At 40.4% G+C, this 17,161-nt stretch overlaps 2 protein-coding genes across 3 annotated transcripts in view; one reads left to right on the top strand and one right to left on the bottom strand.

The window, feature by feature from the left end:
- Window positions 1–17,161, bottom strand: part of DOCK2 (dedicator of cytokinesis 2) — a 501,344-nt gene that overhangs the window by 154,690 nt on the left and 329,493 nt on the right. The gene's annotated exons all lie outside the window — the stretch shown is intronic.
- Window positions 1–17,161, top strand: part of INSYN2B (inhibitory synaptic factor family member 2B) — a 137,155-nt gene that overhangs the window by 4,066 nt on the left and 115,928 nt on the right. The gene's annotated exons all lie outside the window — the stretch shown is intronic.

The following is a 17,161-nucleotide window of genomic DNA, read 5'->3' as shown; positions in this document are numbered from 1 at the left end:
TTGATCTTACAATTATCTGTGGGGGGTCTAAACAACATTTCAAGCACCTCCCATCCCACAAAAGTGGTATTTTTTCTCTACAGTCTAATTTTTTGTGTGCATGTTCAGCACTAGAATCACCCTCCATTCTCCCTGCCCAGCATTTTCCAGGGTAAAATCTAACAAGGAGCATGACTGCATTGTAAATGATTTATCGCGTAAGTATATTTATTGGGCCAGATTTTGTCCTCATTTACACTAGTGCAAAACAGTGAAGAACCAGTGGATAGAATCTGTCCCATTACATTGTACAGAACAGATTTACATAGTGACCTCCTTAGATGATACATCTGCATGCACATAAAGTATAGTATATATTCTTTATCTACTTTCCAATGGCAGAGCAATCATCTACAATGAACAGTCATTGCACCGGAAGATTCACTGCATGGTTTCCGCTTTATTCTGTCCAAAGCACAGCAGCTAAAATCACCTGTAACCTACTGCCTGGACCACATCTGCTTTGTACACAAAACCCTCCATTGGCTTCCTCTCATCTGCTATATCAAATTAAAGCTTTCCTCCTCACCTTCAAGTATCTGTGCAATTCTACTCTTGCTTACATAGCTGCTCTCATTTCTTACCACACCTCCCTAATCACTCTACTACAATTACCTTCTTCTCCCATACCTGCTTTCATGCCTTCTTCCAGGCTGCTTTAGATATCTGACATGAACTTCCTATCTAGTGCAACAGGCAACCATCCTTTCAAAATCTCCAAGTTCACCTGAGGAGGCAGGGAGCTTATGTCCATTAGCTTCATCTTTGGAGCTGTGATTCTTTGTACTCATTCCACCTTGGGCCAGGCCTGACCAGTTAAGGACCAGTGGGCTACAGGGACATGGCTAACTTAATAATAAACGCATTATAAGTCCCTTACTCTTTTATCCAGGGCTGCCATTCTACTACACTCACCTCCAAATTAAAGATAACTAGCAGGTTAATATTCTGCGGAAACTATAAAAGCACAAAATACAACTATACAAAGAAACTATTTTAAATGCTCCTAATTCGAGTTTATTTTAGTGCAAATTAAGTCATTTTCCTGTAGTGAAGTACAGCCACTTTCTTGCAGAAAAAGGGGTTGGAAGCTGGTCTGGGAATTAGAAAGGGAGGGAAGTAGCAGTGGGAGTGATCTGGAATGAAGGGTAATATACAACAGTAAAAAGAGCTGAAAGGAAACAGCACACTGAAAATTTGCTACAAAAAGAAACACCAGTAGAGATAAGAGAAGTCTGCAGCAAAGCCAAGTGTAATCATCTATAGAGCAGCAATTTAGTTTTTGTTTTCCTTCTGAAATACACAGGAACAAAGATGTGATTACATAAACAAGCTTGAGGTGGCATCTTTTATCTTTGTGTAGTCCTCTACAGTAGCTTTCCAGATATTGCGAATGTCTTAAACAGCAGCTTCATTTATTTAAAACAAAACTATCTCCTGCATTCCAAGAAGTCAATCACCCTTTAATCAGTTTTATTCTCTTTCAGCTAAACTGACTGCACACAACAGCAGGAAAAATCAAATTAAAAACTGAAGTGCACACACACAGATAGGCTTAATATAAATCTACCCCTGAATTCTCAAAGCAGTACATAGGGCTTTATCAATATCTCCCAATACACTCAGTGGAAATTGAACAACTCTGAAAATTTTTCCCCCACCTTTAATTTTTTTGCAAAGAAAATGTGAATCAATATACATTATATTTCTGAAAATTCTGGAATCAATAGCACAAAACTTCAACCACATTTAGCAAAATTTTTGAATTAGTTCTATGGTGACCTCAAAGAATTCCACCAAGACCTTCTCTACACTAAGAGCAATAGATAAAATTTGGCAGCAAAGGTTCAACTGCACTTATGATACCAAGGGCCCAGAATTTATTTTTTACTGACCTGCCATGAAAACCTGCGTAACTCACTCAGCCTGTAGGTTTTCCTGACAAAATGCCTAAGCCTCATTTATGAGCGCACAAGCACAGCTGCATTGTTGCTGAAGAACATGTACCAATTTTCCCAGTGCAGATGCATTGTAACAGTTCAGAACTGAACAGATGTTCAGACACTGATGTGCCACCCTGGGGTAGTGTGGGGCATTTATTTCACAGGGAAAAAACCTGACAATGCTTTACAATATTGATATTGAACTCCTTTGTAAAGTGCTTTGAGATCTATGGATAAGCACTATGGTGAGAACTTGCTATTATTTAATATTATTATTTACAAAGCCTTTTTCAGTTTGGGTCCTGTATTGGGTCCTGTATTGGGATTTGGTTGCTTGGTTTAATTTGGGTTCTTTGTGACAGGGGTGTGTGTGTGTGTGTGTGTGTGTGGAGGTGGGGGGTTGTTTTCTAAGAGGAAGGGACACAAATCTATCCAATTAAGGCACAGACCATACAATATTTTTAAGGTACTATAAAGTTTTCATTTTAGTTCATCTAAGTTCACTGAACTAACCTGAACAATAAGAAATTTAAAGTTATTCAGGAAAATGCTGAACGTGCAATGCACTTCATGAAAAATTCCCATTTCCTTTAATGTCTGGGATGATCTGATAAACCCAAACTGAGTATTGAATGTTCTCTATACTGAGTTCCTCTCTTCTCTTTCCATGTGACAAAGGATGTAAAATTATTAGTGCAAGAGTCATATTCCCCTTCCATATTAGGAACTTTATCATGATGTGCTTTGGCCATTTGCTCTACCTCTGTACTAGCCTGAATTAGGGGAGCCTCCGTGACCTCTGCCACACACTAGCTCCAATCCTATAGCACATTCCCTGTTCCAGTTGGACTAATTAGCAGTGTTAATTTCCTCCCAGAAAAAACATAGCCTATTTAAACACGGTCATATACGCTGTCTTTACAAATGCTCTTTTTACAATGCTAACCAGTCCACTCAAAGCAGATGCTTTTGCGGTGTTGGGAAGAATTCCTTCTGAGAGCGAGTGCCTGTTATGCCTTAGAACTTCCAATTCTGGGACTTATCAAGAAAAAAAATGTCACAGGGGCCAAAAATCTACACACAATTCCCCCAAACACTAAATGGTGATTACACACCACTTCAAACAGGGTAACATACACCTCCCACAACTGTGACTGGTGTCCCTCAAATCTTCTTAGCACCCAAATGAAAGGTGAAGGATGCCCCAGAAACCTCACACTATGACATTTTATTTTTAGTTTCTAATAGGACGGGTAAAACCAGCCATTCATCCTTCTTGAGGTCTTGGAGCTACATAAAACTGTGGGGTTGCTCAAGCCATCAGAGTGTAGGAAACCCTGCCAGGAAGGGAAAGATCCATGCACAAGAGTAGAAAGCTGTCCTCCTTCTGTGGTGTTTCATAATGTCAGAATATGCAGGGTTGTTTGTTTTTGTCCTTGTCACTGGGCTAGGATTTTGCCTGACTAGACTGCCTTGCTGAGAAGCCAGTAGTTGTGACTTTCCACTACTGGTCACTATAATCTTCTCCTGGAACAGGCCAATAACGAATGAGCGAGGACAGATACCTTTTGCATAATGTTTGCTGATGGAACTGAGGGAAACTGTACTCCCAGAAGAAAGAAAGAAACAAAGATGTCGCTCTCTGATTTTATAGGAGCTATTGAGGAATGAGCTAGAGTGGCCAGAGATGGCATGGTAAAAAACTACAGTAAAAATGTTATTTCACTGGTATTTTGTGTAAGTATCTGCTAATACAGCTTTATAGGGTTCTTTTATTTATCTTTATTATACCAAGTAATACTGCACTGTATATGAGCATATCAATATATTTCTATTTCACATCATTCAGCTGAGACATTAGTTTATGATTAAGACAGTAAATATACTTTTTGTAGAGGATAAAACCACTAATTTCATTTATGCAGTAATGTGATTAGATTTTTAATTGCAGAAACTTTTAAAACTACACGATTCACTCTATTCTGCAAAACAATTATTAACTCAGCCTCAAAAGAAACATGAAATATTTATGTCAAGTAATTTTTATGTTATTTTATTTTAGTAACATATGCAATACAATCTGGTCTATAGAACTATGAAGACTAAGATGTACATTGGATAGATGCGGTTTCATCACATATTCTGAAAAATTAGCAACCTCTTATTACAAAATTATAACCAGCTTAACTTCAATGCATACAAATCACCATACTTTTATCATATGCTTTACAGACACATTCTGAGTCTCTTTTGACTTAAACTAGTATAACCCCTATTGGACTAGTGTTCACATTAAGATTTAACAGTGCCAGGGACTAAAAGTATCAATGGAATAATATTTAACCTTAATCTCTCAATGTCCCTTAAAAAGAATTATCCTTGCATTTGTCTCTAACCATGAAAGGTAATTTTCCTTATACATATCAGTAACAGCAAATATACATGCTTGATTAAATTAAAATTGTTTTATTTTAATTAGTTGCTAAGCCAGTGCTGTCCTTCCTTTTCAGTGCTGACTGATGGGTTTTAAGACCAAGCCTCTTGTCTTGTATATGTCACTGAGCAACAACTTACCTTTTTCTTAGGTCTATCACATTTATAACCTACAATGCCACCAGCTCTCCTTAGCTACTAATGTATTTTACAGATGATTCCCAGCTCTAATTTGATAGCCTCCAGAGAGAATAAACGAATTATCACTATATTTTTGGGGCAAGGAAATTGATTTTAAGTAATGCAACTGCATTTGACTGCAGAAAATCAATATTTTATCCAAGAAAATTAACAGAAATAAATATTATTGTTTGAAATAAAGAACTAGATTCTATTTAACAATATGTATTAAACACAACATTTGGCAGGACACACTTTGCTCTTATCCTTCTGAAAACTGTCTGGATTTTGCAAGAGCATTATGCAGGCGTTTCAATTAAAAGCAATGAGCTGGGATGCTTTACAGCACTACTCTGATGTAGCAGAATGCTCTTACCATATTAATGATCTTGTGGAAGGGCCAGAATTCAATTTTAATACCAAATAAAAGGTTTTTGACTTCATTTATGATGCTAAGCGGTAGGCACATGGTTCCAGCACATGCTATGCACCAAGAATTGCCAAAGAACCCACTGGACTCCCACTCAAGATGCAAGTAACTTCCACTCAAGTCAATGGGAGTTACTCATATCCAGTGGGGAAGAGGAGTAGAAGTTAAGGCTCTGGGGCACTTGATAGATTAGGCCTTTAATATCCTATTGCACATAACAGTACAAATGTATAATGACGTTATTACCCTAGCACAACTATTTACTACAACAGCACAGCTTGTTACACCTAAAGAAAAACTGAAACCAAATTAGCTCTAGTCATCTAATTAATCAGTGTCATCTTCTGCTATTCAAACACATAAAAAACCAAACAAACAACCTCTGACCTGCCCCAAACAAACAAGTAGGGAGGTTTGTACCAATATCATCCAGATATGCTATGTGAACGACTGCATCTTCATATTAGATATTTCTGTACTCACTATGCCAAGAATTAGGACATTGTGTCTCAGACCGCAATTATATACTTTGTGAGCACTTAACTTAGGCACCGTGCTCCGGAATGACAGGCATGAGTTGGGGTTACATGTTGCAAGTAAGCTCAAACTCAAGTCATATGTGAGACTGATAGATTTTAAAGTCAGAGGGACCATTCGATCATCTAGCCTGACCTCCTGTTTTACACCGGCCATAGAACTCACCCAGTTACCCATTTATTAACCAGAATAATTGTGTTTTACCAAAGCATGTTTTATTTGAGTGCATTGGAAGAAATGGTATACATCATGTCTTTGTAGAGAGCATACAAGTTAAAATGAAAATTTGAGGATAAATGATGATACACTCAGCCATTGTAACATCAATTTCAGAGCATTATATCCTTAGTAACAGTGTGTTCATAGTTAAGATGCACAAGGAATGGGATGGAAAATAAAATGGAAAATACTATAACGGCATTATATAAATCAATGGTTCACCCTTATCTGGAATATTACATACAGTATTGGTCACCCCATCTCAATAAAAAGACACTGGAGAAATGGAGTGTGTTCAGTGAATGAGGAGGAGAATAGACAAGGGCATGGAAACATTCATACGAAGAGAGATTGAAAGATTTGTATTGTTTATCTTATGAATAAGAGGGGATATGGTAAAATTATACAAAATAATGAATGGTCTAGAGGTAGATTGTGAGCTCCTGTTCTCTCTGTTTCATAACAAGAGAACACGAGCACCTTCAATGAAATTGAAAAGTGGCAAATTCCAGACTGATAAAAGAGAATGTTTTTTTCCCACACAATGTGCAATTAGACTGTGGAGCTCACTGCCATAGATGTTGCTGGGCCCAAGAATTTAGCAAGATTCAAATAGGAATTAGGCATTTATATGTATAACAAGCATATCCAGAAGTGATGCATCTGAAGAAGTGGGTTTTTTACCCACAAAAGCTTATGCCCAAATAAATCTTAGTTTTTAAGGTTTACTGGACTCCTCGTTGTTTCTAAGCATATCCAGAGTGATATTAACTAATGTTTTTAAAAGGGTTTTGGAAGAGTTATAAAAGTCTTATGCTTCAAATTTTAAACAAATCTCTGTTATGGATTTGGATGAAACATTAATGGAGAGCACATTATCGTATTTCAAAGTTTCTTACAACTCACTCTATAACATCTGGCACTGGCCACTGTCATAGTGGATGAGCTAGACCAGAGGTCTGATTTAGAACGGCAATTTTCATGTTCCTTTATTCTATTACTGAACAATAATTTTGGCAGGCAATCTCTCCAGGTACATCTGCCTCACAAAACTAAGTTTTCTGCCTGTATTTTTTTACATGTTTTAGAGCAAAACCTCCTTGACTAGAAGCAATGCAAAAATGTCAAACCACATGTACTTTATGACTTCTTTTGTTTATAATGGAAATAAAGTGAGGGTCCTGGCAAGGAGCCTTTTTTCAAGTGGATTTCTCTGCTGCTGCATCCCCTGCTATTTTAACTGTCACTCCCGAGGCAGTGTACGGCCCATCAGTTTTTCAATAGATAGTATTTGATGACAGACCCTGCTAGCCTGTCTGTCAAGAGAGATGTAATGAAAAAAATATGGACAGTCCCTTGAAAACTAGATGAGATTGTTCAAAGGAATGAGATTATTTGTTCCTAGTGTGAACAAGGCAGGGCAACAGCAGATCTCATTACCAGCAATTGGGAAATATCACAATGTACAGTCCCAGAAGGGTATCACAGACACACACACAGTACATATGAAAAGATGGCTTTTCTGTGAAAGGGCATGCAGTAAGGGAAAGTTGTTACAACATGTTTGAATGCTTGACTCCAAGGAAAGCCCAACACATCATCTGCACATGGGACAGCGAAAATGTGAGTGAGTGGAGGACTGATTTACAGTGGCATATTATGAAAACAGAGATTGCCCCAGCACTTTGTATCATCCACATGTATCTCGTACATATTTTCCCCTGACGGCACAGTCAGCTTGGTAGGGCAAGTTTACACCATGGGCCAAGATTCAGACAACACAGTGGAAAAAGCAACTTCCTGCCATTTTATTTTTCAAGTTTTGCTATTCTGTTTTATTCAGGTTCTTCTGTCTGTGCCATTTGATCGTCTAATTTCTGATGTCAGTAATTTACACTGAATGGAAGACCTACTCAAATGTGATGATCAGAGATAAATTTGACTCTGAAATGACTGATGCACAGTACCTTGTAACGGAGATGAGCTGACAAGTGAGAATATATGTTGAAAAAACAAACTGCAAAAAGATCTTTAAAAAGAGGGATAGAGATCACTGTGGGGAGTGCCTTGTTGGTGTATGCACATGATTTGAAAAGTGTAGTTTTCCTGGAACTAGATCTTTGAATCCCAGTAAGGCTTTCCTCAGCTTTTCACCCTTTGTAAGGGTGGCCAATCTTGCCAATAGGTTTAATGGTAGCCAGATTTGGTTCTGAGTAGATAAACTGAGTCCTATATCATTTGGAATCTTTTGGATACAGCCCCAGAAGAACAAAGTACTGTCAACACTGTGTAGATATTAAGGATGTTATACTGCAGTACAAGTTTCCTATATCTTTACTCATAAGCTGGCTTTTTTTTTAGGCTTGTCTATACTGTGCCACAGTATGGACTACAAGGGTGTGATTTAGAGCACACCAAAGTATGTGCTCTAACTGCTGGCTCAAACGAAAAGGTCCTAAAAGTTTGCATCAACATAGTCCTGTTTGAAAGAGGACCATGTTAACATGAACTAGGTAGTCTGACATAGTCTATATTGACAACAGGAACAATAAAACAATAACACGCTTAATGTTATGATCTGTAATACTCTGCAAATTTGGCCATAAGCACATTTAAAAGATATTTTTTCTTAAATTTCATAAATTATATTCATAGTTTATATAAAACCAAACAAAATGGGGAACAACTCCCCTAATCAATCATGACTGATACAATACAGTATGTCCTAAACCAGGGATCGGCAACCTTTGGCACATGGCCCCCCAGGGTAAGCCCCCTGGTGGGCCGGGCCGGTTTGTTTACCTGCCACATCCGCAGGTTCGGCCGATCGCGGCTCCCACTGGCCACGGTTCGCCGCTCCAGGCCAATGAGGGCTGCGGGAAGCAGTGCGGGCTGAGGGATGTTCTGGCCACTGCTTCCCACAGCGCCCATTGGCCTGGAGCGGCAAACTGTGGCCAGTGGGAGCTGCGATCGGCTGAACCTGTGGACGCGGCAGGTAAACAAACCGGCCTAGCCTGCCAGGGGGCTTACCCTGGTGGGCCAAAGGTTGCCGATCCCTGTCCTAAACTTACCTTAAGAAGTTCTAAGGTAAGCTTGTCTTTCCCAATTTTGCTACAATTTACAGGGAAATGTTTTTTTGCTTGTACCTTATTAGCAGAATAGGTGAAAAGGTAATTGCCTGGTTAAGGATCTGAAGTTTTATGGAGTACCCTGACAAAAGTCTATAATTACGTATTTTATTTGCATGGTCATTGTGTAGAGAGAAATTTCAGGTTTTCGCTTACCTAAGTTGTTACTGATCCGGTATGTCTGAACACAAGTTCTCCCTTAAGTTATCGTCAATGAACACATGAATAACAAACATCAGCAAAATTTTGAGAAGAAAACCCCTTTGAGAAGTAACGAAGCAACATGAAACTTCCTATTTCAGAGTGCAGAAGGGAGCAAGCTGTGGGAGATTAGTGAGGTCAGAGTAACACGCCAAACCAGGAGGTTCTGAGGAGGTGAGCAAGAAGTATGTTGCCAGGCATCTGGTTTTGGACCAGAATACCTGGTCGAAAAAGGACCCTGGCAGCTACGGGCCATTAAAAGGGCCACCCGGGCCATTAAAAGTCAGGTCCGCAGTGCAGCAGGGGCTCAGGGCTAAGGCAGGCTCCCTGCCTGCCCCAGCTCCGCGTGGCTCCAGGAAGCAGCCGCCAGGTCCCTGCAGCCCCTAGATGCACGGGAGGCCAGGGAGGCTGTGCGTGCCGCCCCAACCCCATGGGCCTGCTTCGCAGCTCCCATTGGCTGGGAACAGCGACCAATGGGAGCTGCGGGGCTGACACCTGCAGGTGCAAGGGCAGTGCGCAGAGCCTCCCTGGCTGCCCATGCATCTAGGGGATGCAGGAACCTGGCGGTTGCTTCCTGTGAGTCACAGAAAAAGCAGCCGTGAACCCACACCCCAAACCCCCTCTCACACCCCAACCCCCTGCCCCAGCCCAGAGTCCCCTCCTGCACCCAAACTCCCACCCGGAGCCTGCACCCCACACTCTCCCAACACACTGCCCCAGCCCTGAGCCCTCTCCTGTACCCCAAACCCCTCATCCTAGGTCCCACCCCAGAGCCCACACCCCCAGCCAAAGCCCTCACCCCCAATCCCCTGCCCCAGCATGGTGCCCCTTCCTACACCCCAAACCCCTTAACCCCAGCCCCACCCCAGACCTCACACTCCACAGCCAGAGCCCACACCCTCTCTAGCACCCCAACCCCCTGCCCCAACCCGGAGCTCTCTCCTGCACCCTTAACCCTGCATTTCTGGCCCCACCCGGAGCCCGCATCCCCAGCCCAGAGCCCATACCCTCCCCCTGCACCCCAACCCCTTTCCCCAGCCTGGAGTCCTCTCCCACACCCCAAACCCCTCATCCCTGGCCCCACCCAGAACCTGCACCCCAACCCCCTGCCCCATCCCGTTGAAAGTGAGTGAGGGTGGGAGAGAGCAAGCATTGGAAGGAGGGGGCATGGGGCGAGTGGGGGCGGGATCTCAAAGAACGGGAAGGGCCTCTGGGAAGGGGTATGATGGGGCAGGACAGGGGTATTCAAGTTTTGCGCAATTATGAAGTTGGCAACCCGAGCAAGGAGACAAGGAGCAGCTGTTCTCTACTCTATGCTCCAGTCAAATCAGGGTGAGGGGAGATTCCCAAGCAAAAACCTGCCCCAGAGTTTTTGTATGTTTAATCTTCAATAATCCCATGACTGTCTGCACGCTCCAAGCATCTGTGTGTGTGCTGGGAGTGGGGGGGCGGGGGCGGTGTCAATAGTTGGGTCACACAAAACAAGCATCCTGTGAAAGCTGTGCTGCCTCTCAGATATGGGGACAATTTAGAAAGCTGTGCAGAGCTCTGAAGTGGAAGATCTATTCCTATTGAAATCCACGGATTTAGTGTGTAGAAAAGACAAATTCTCTCACCCTCTTTAAAAGCAGTAAGAAAATGTGCAAATATGAACTCATGATCTCACAAAGCCCCCAGTAGGAAAACCACATAAGGTCACAATATTTGTCTTTTTTGGTGACGTGTAATAGGTATGAAAATTGCCTGCAGTGGGTTTGCTCATGCATGGAAGAGGCCAGATTTTGGTTTAAGCCATAGAGTGTGGTACATTTAATTTGCTGTATTGAACAGTCTGCATCCCAGGCTTACTACTAATCTAAGCTATGAAAAACAGAAGAATCACTTGGTTGCTGGGGAATTTAAAAAATTAATAGATTTTAAGGCAAGAAGGAACTACTGTGATCATTCTGATCTGCATAAAGCAGCTATTGCAATTCACACAGTAACTCCTACATCAGGTGCAACAGTTTTTGGTTGACTGAGCATATCCTTTAGAAATACATCTTCGGTTTGGCTGACCATACAAGCAAAACCAAACCAAAAAGGTGAATTATATATACTGTTCACTACTTGCAAAATTAAGGTAGCAATTTCCACTAGAATACTAGTTTACACCTGTACAAAGCAAGTACCCAGTGCTTTCATTACAAATGGTGCCAGATGCCACATTACAGCTTAAAGTTACACAAGAAACCAACCCCAAACTGTAATATGTGTCTGTGAAATATGCATTTAATTTAGCTTTAATACAATAAAAGGACCAAAATTTGACCTCCTAATCTGTTTTGTATACCCTGTAGAATGTTTTAATCAAGAATTAAAATATCAATACCAGATTGTTGCACTCATGAGAAGCTATTCAACAGCAAATAACTGTGTATGCACAATTAAAAAATTGTATTAAATAACTGTGTATGCACAAAAAGAAAAGGAGTAAGTGAGCTGTAGCTCACGAAAGCTTATGCTCAAATAAATTGGTTAGTCTCTAAGGTGCCACAAGTACTCCTTTTCTTTTTGCGAATACAGACTAACACGGCTGTTACTCTGAAACCTGTGTATGCACAATTATTCCATGAGCAAGTCCTTAAACAGTACGTCCATTTTGCACTTACAAAGGGATGCTAAAAAGCACAGTGAAAAATTATATTACTATGTATCCAACTAACAAACATTCTCACTTTAATTACATCACTGTGCTAGGGACACCTGATAATCAGGACTTTCTTTTCACATGTACAGCCTGACAGATATATACTGTGTTCTTTTGTCCTTGAGGTTTACTACCCTTACCCATAGGAGCCAGGATCCAACACATAAGACAGCGTGGGATTTTCAAAGGACCTGAGGGCCATAGACTCCCCACTTCAATGGGATTCGGGCAACTAACTTCCTTGGGCTCCTTCAAAAATACCAGCCTAAGTAGATACTGAAAGACAACAAAATACACTTAATGAAAATCAACAGCTACATAATACAGACATGTTACACACATATTTTGCTCTATCAATTGGTATGATTATCTAGTAACTTTACAGCTAAGCCTAACTGTCCTATAAGTCATAATAGCACCTACAAAAATTGCCTTGGGATTGTTTGAGTCTCAGAACCAGGAAAAAAGACTAGCTTTTGGTTCACTCTCAACGTCACTGGGACATGCCTTTGCCTTCTATTGCAAGACATTGTTAATTCCTTCAGCTGGTACAGAGCATGGGTTTTAATCTTTCCTTTAATAATCACATCAAAAGACTAGTGTTCTGTCATCTTAGAAACACTGCAAAGGTTATGGTGCTGCCTTTCCCAAGAGGACACTGAAATGCTTATCTATGCTTTTCTGATATCTTGACAGGATTATTGCGGCTCTCCCCCTTGGAAATCATCCAGCAGGGACTTAAGAACAGGCTACAATTGATTCTAAATGCCTTTGCCAGAATTTTTACACAGACTAAAAGGCCTTCTCATATTTCACTGACATTACGTTGGCTTCCACTTAAATATCACATTGATTTTATAATCTTGTTGCATATATTTAAAGCACTCCCTGAACTCACTGTGCCTTACTCAACTAAGCTTAAGGTATCACACATTCCTCACTACATCCTCTGTTCAGATGCTGCTGGCCTGATAGTCCTGACATGTAGAATTAGCTACAAGACCTTGTACTTACTTTGCCCCTTGCCTTTAGAACTGACTCTTGAATGATAGCTTGTCAGATCTTTAGGATTTCATTTTATTTGTATGAATATTTTAAAACTGAATTTAAGAGCTGGAGAAAAGTGTCAGATCAACAGTCCAAGATACTGATACCCTCTGTTTATTCGCAAGAGCAGGTACACTATAGACAGCAGCAGTGCAAGCTCCTCCTATACCAGCCTGTTAACATGTGTCAATCCTTACATGCAGAAACCATCGCTAAGGGCAGGTGGGTACCAACTTCCAGGTATAGCACTTGTCTATAATAATTGATTGAAACATTTTTGAAGAATCCGCTCTTAGCAAAGCAACAGTCTTTTTGAAAAACAAGCTCCTCTTTAGCTTCAGAAGTTGTATGATGACTTAAGCTAGGCCAGGCAATAATGACACTACAATTTATTTTTAAGATACCTGTCTGCCGTAGCAATCTAGACACCTCACAAACACCAGAACCATAAAATATTAAAATGTACAGAAGATAAAAGAGCTATAACATGACAAGATAAAATCACTAAAAGTTAAAAATAAATCAGTGCACCAGATTGAAAATATTTGCAAATAAAAATGTCTTCAGAATTTACATGAAACAAACTAAATGCATGGTACTTCTCAGCTATGGAGGGGAAGCCATTGGACAGGCCAGAGGACTGCTGAGGGCAGGCAAGCCCTTGAGGTGTCAAATGCCTGGCAAAATACTTAATGCCAGTCTGTTAAGAACCCTAAATTAAAAAAAAAAAACCCTAATAGTTTAAATACAATTTACATGCCAAAAGATACCCCATCCTGCAAGCCTGCATTTGGGTCTCACAAAGCCTGCAGTTACAGGTCCTGTGATATGGGACAGCTAGAAATGTAAATGAGAAGCTGAGCTACTCTTTTAAACAAAGAGGAAGATAGATTCAGAAATGTAAACCAACACAAACTGATTGCTAAGATTCAAGAGAACAGCTTCTGCAGTAGGAGGCAGAGGACCCAAAGATTTCTGCCTCAAACACATTATTTATCATATTTCTTCTTAATAGGCAGCAGGTTTAAAACAAACTGAAGGAAGTACTTCTTCACAGAATGCATGGTCAAGCTGTGGAACTCATTGCCAGGGGATGTTGTAAGGGCTAAAACTATCAGAGTGTTCAAAAAAGAGCTAAATAAATTCTTGGAGGATAGGTCCATCAGTGGCTATTAGAAACCAGGATGGGCAGGAATGCAACGCCATACTCTGCGTCCCTAACCTGTTTGTCAGAAGCTGGGAATGGACAACAGGGGATGTATACTTTATGATTGCATGTTCTGTTCATTCCCTCTCAAGCATCTGGCCCTGGCTACTCTCAGAAGACAGGATACTGGGCTAGATGGACCATTGGTCTGACCCAGTATGGCTGTTTTTATGTTGTGTTTGATTGTATCCCAAAGACTCATCTTGCTGATCCTGCCCCCAAGTCTGCAGAACCAGTCCTCCCTCCCACCCCCAAAAAAGTGATTCTTGCCTGCCCATGGACAACATGAAACACTGAGTAGGAAGAATCCTTACTGCCCACCCTCAATGGGCACATTGCTGCCACATTCTGAAACAGCTACAGATTACATTTTATCTTATTATGGTACTATATATTAACAGACCAGCGCTCAAGCTGCAAGGGCAGAGCCTGATAATATACCTGATATAATGAAAAGCAGCTGTGATAATGAGTGATACCCAGAGCTGTGAGAATAATAGATTTTTCAATTCAATGGCAATTCCAAAAAAACCCAAAACATTTTGGTTTGAATCAAAACCAAATTCTTTTAGATATTTTCAGCAACTCAAAAAGAGTTTAAAAATATTCATTTCAGGTCAAGAGTAACACTCCACTCAACCGAAATGAAACAATTTTTGGCTCAGTATCAAGACTTTTAAAAATATTTTAAAAGTAAATTTAAAGATGATTTTCCATAAAAACTCATTTTGAGACAAAAAATCAAAATGTTTCATTTAAAAATATCAAAATGAAATATCAATTTTTTCTGAATTTTTTTAGGTTTTTTTTTAATGAAACAAATTTGTGAAACTGACATGAATTTACTAAACATTTCAGTGCTGCTGAATCTGCATTACTCACTGGAAAACATTTCCACTGCAAAACTTCCTCTCTACTGGTACCTAATTTCTGCTGATGAGTAGGGCGATGTTTTTGCCATGGAGGTTACAAAAATAATTAATTCTGAATATATTCTATGAAATCTTTGAAATGGTTGTAGAAACATATTTGTTTAGGCCCCAAATCCAGAGTGGGGATGCGAGCTGGCACATGAGGTTTAGCCCATCCTCCCTCTGTTTCCATCTAAGGAAGGGCACCACTGCCAAACCTGGCATTGCAACCCCATGTGCCAAATCACAAGCTTGGAGTGAGGAGGATGACCAAACCCCATGGGACAGGAGCCGCCCTTGTGGGTTGGGCTTGCTCTCCAAACCCATTCTCCCCCAGCCTCACCTTTTAGAACCACCACTATATTTTGTATATGCTGATGTACAGAAAACTACATCATTTGCTGACCTATTCATGTCTTATTGTTTTTCCCCTCCACCATAAAATTTACTCAAAATCTCTTCACCAAAATCATAGCCTTACTGATAATCATCAGAGCCCAGCCAGCTCACGTTCTCTACCTGCTGTATCATCTCCTCAGCAAAAATAGGGAGCCATAGGAAATGTCATTATCTACATATCTGTGCCTAGCCACTTAGTATAATTTCAGATTTTCCAGAAGTTTGTCTCAGCCATTTTCTTGTAATCCAATCCCAAAACCAGCACAACACAATTTCTCCTACTCTACATGTCTTTCAGAGTCAGCAGATCGGAGGAGATAGATCTGGGCTTAGTCAGCATAGCAATGGTAAACTCAAGTCACTGAATATATATATTAAAATACTCCCAACGGCAGCATATATTATCACCTCTACTACTGTTGTCATGCACTCATCTGAATAAGCACAGCCGAGAGAATCAAGGATCCCGATTTTTTAAAAAACTGGCTCCATTTACAGTGCATCTGGCTAGCACTATTCTTCCACATAACCTTTAGCATTTCAGTGGGCAAAATACAAGGTGTGGCACAATGTACTTCAGCAGCAACTAGCCGTGCTCTCTCCCCCACTCCCCTGCCCCAATATCTCTGGCAGTGTTAGGAATATAAACAAGAGTATCTGTCTATTTCCTCCCACATACACTGCTCACCTACTTGTACCAAAATTGCCAAGTAACTTCTATTGTCATGGAGACCATGAAGAATCAGAACTGCAAATCTGCAGCTTACACTGTGATAGCCATTGGTGCAGAATAGCAAATGCCTGTATATTATCAGTGTCTGGGAATTTACTGAACTTTGATTCATCACTCTCTTTGCTCTGCAGGGCCAAAGAATTCAAGGGAACACAGACTACAATAATTCAGAACACTGTAACTGAAAGCCAATATGCTGTACAATATAGTGTAGAACATAGAGACTATTATTTTTAAACAATTCTCGTACAGTCATTGTGAAGACATCTCTAAATAAGTCTGAAAGTTATTGCACTCTCCAGTGACAGATTCCCTTTTTAGTAAATATAAAAAAGCAAGGGCCTGATTTTTCTAGAATTCAAAATTTCTCACATCATTCCAACTTATGAGTGGTTTAAACAAAAGCAGTGTAAAATGATTCTCTTACATTTTACAAAACTAACACTTTCCCCAAAAGACAGGCTTTGTTAGTTTATCAAGCCATTGTTTTAGTATGTGAAAGGGCTGTACACAATCCAAAAGGCAAGAGAGGTGAAGAAAAGTTTCTCCAGAGAGCTAACACCAATGCTAATGCTTGGATGCTAAATGTAGTTACGTTTTTAAAAGCTGTTCATGTGTTCTAAATGCACATCAACCAGTCTGGAAAAACAAGTCTCCACCTGCAAGCAGGTGGAGTTTCTTCCTGCCCTGAACCACATACACTGATGCTGGTAATAGTCCCAACTTCCACTTCCCTGTCATTTTCTTTGTTATTAATGCAGAACAGCAACAAAAGAAACCTTAGCCTACAGCTTCTCCCAAACTTGACTGTCCCTAGGGTTTCCACTGCAGAACCTCCATCTTTGACTGCATTTTTATTCAAGGTCTTAGCACCTGACATTAGGGGAACTCAGCAGAAGATCCCTGCATTTCTATATAGAATCCTAGAAAGCACCCCCTCTGTTACACAGCCTATTTACATGGAGCCCAAATTATAAACTTACATATCAAGCAATATGTTACAGAAAACTACATTACAAAGAAATAAGCACTATGAAAGATCTCTAAAAAATATCACCGAGCATG

Source organism: Lepidochelys kempii, chromosome 8 (genome assembly GCF_965140285.1).
Source record: "Lepidochelys kempii isolate rLepKem1 chromosome 8, rLepKem1.hap1, whole genome shotgun sequence".
NCBI classification, from domain to species: domain Eukaryota; kingdom Metazoa; phylum Chordata; order Testudines; family Cheloniidae; genus Lepidochelys; species Lepidochelys kempii.
This window is presented reverse-complemented; position numbering and strand designations above follow the sequence as displayed.